We start from the raw sequence: 1,466 nt of genomic DNA, 5'->3' as shown, positions 1-1,466 counted from the left end.
ACGCTGGGTTGTTACATCTGACCCAGGATCTGGGTAACACAAAAACTACCCAAACGCTGGGTTGTTACATCTGACCCAGGAGCTGGGTAACACAAAAACTACCCAAACGCTGGGTTGTTACATCTGACCCAGGATCTAGGTAACACAAAAACTACCCAAACACTGGGTTATTACGTCTGACCCAAGATCTGGGTAACACAAAAACTACCCAAACACTGGGTTGTTACGTCTGACCCAGGATCTGGGTAACACAAAAACTACCCAAACACTGGGTTATTACGTCTGACCCAGGATCTAGGTAACACAAAAACTACCCAAACATTGGGTTGTTACGTCTGACCCAGGATCTGGGTAACACAAAAACTACCCAAACACTGGGTTATTACGTCTGACCCAGGATCTAGGTAACACAAAAACTACCCAAACATTGGGTTGTTACGTCTGACCCAGGATCAGGGTAACACAAAAACTACCCAAACACTGGGTTGTTACGTCTGACCCAGGAGCTGGGTAACACAAAAACTACCCAAACGCTGGGTTGTTACGTCTGACCCAGGAGCTGGGTAACACAAAAACTACCCAAACGCTGGGTTGTTACATCTGACCCAGGATCTGGGTAACACAAAAACTACCCAAACGCTGGGTTATTACGTCTGACCCAGGATCTGGGTAACACAAAAACTACCCAAACGCTGGGTTGTTACATCTAACCCAGGATCTGGGTAACACAAAAACTACCCAAACACTGGGTTGTTACGTCTGACCCAGGATCTAGGTAACACAAAAACTACCCAAACGCTGGGATGTTACGTCTGACCCAGGATCTGGGTAACACAAAAACTACCCAAACACTGGGTTGTTACGTCTGACCCAGGATCTGGGTAACACAAAAACTACCCAAACACTGGGTTATTACGTCTGACCCAGGATCTAGGTAACACAAAAACTACCCAAACACTGGGTTGTTACGTCTGACCCAGGATCTAGGTAACACAAAAACTACCCAAACACTGGGTTGTTACGTCTGACCCAGGAGCTGGGTAACACAAAAACTACCCAAACGCTGGGTTGTTACGTCTGATCAGGAGCTGGGTAACACAAATCTACCCAAACACTGGGTTATTACGTCTGACCCAGGATCTAGGTAACACAAATCTACCCAAACACTGGGTTATTACGTCTGACCCAGGATCTAGGTAACACAAATCTACCCAAATACTAGGTCGTTACGCCTGACCCAGGAGCTGGGTAACACAAAAACTACCCAAACACTGGGATGTTACATCTGACCACTACTATTTGTTTACTGTTTATATTCCTCGAGTGGGACGCTCCTCATAATCCTTGGTTCCTGTTTAATTTCCTCTTCCCGCTGGTTGCCTTGGCAACATACGGAGCTTATAAAAGCTTGAAGTGTTGATGGCATTAGACAAGCGGCCCTGTGTGCATCTTTCATACGCTCGCAT

General features: G+C 46.2%; 1 long non-coding RNA gene across 1 annotated transcript; it reads left to right on the top strand.

Annotated features, from left to right (window-relative positions):
* Nucleotides 1-416: 416 nt before the first annotated feature.
* On the top strand, nucleotides 417-1,014 carry LOC127518907 (uncharacterized). Its single transcript, XR_007931682.1, has 2 exons — nucleotides 417-563; nucleotides 935-1,014. It is a non-coding gene; the product is annotated as an uncharacterized LOC127518907 (long non-coding RNA).
* The last annotated feature ends 452 nt before the right edge of the window (nucleotides 1,015-1,466 follow it).

The sequence above is a fragment of the Ctenopharyngodon idella genome, chromosome 9 (assembly GCF_019924925.1).
Source record: "Ctenopharyngodon idella isolate HZGC_01 chromosome 9, HZGC01, whole genome shotgun sequence".
Classification (NCBI taxonomy): domain Eukaryota; kingdom Metazoa; phylum Chordata; class Actinopteri; order Cypriniformes; family Xenocyprididae; genus Ctenopharyngodon; species Ctenopharyngodon idella.
This window is presented reverse-complemented; position numbering and strand designations above follow the sequence as displayed.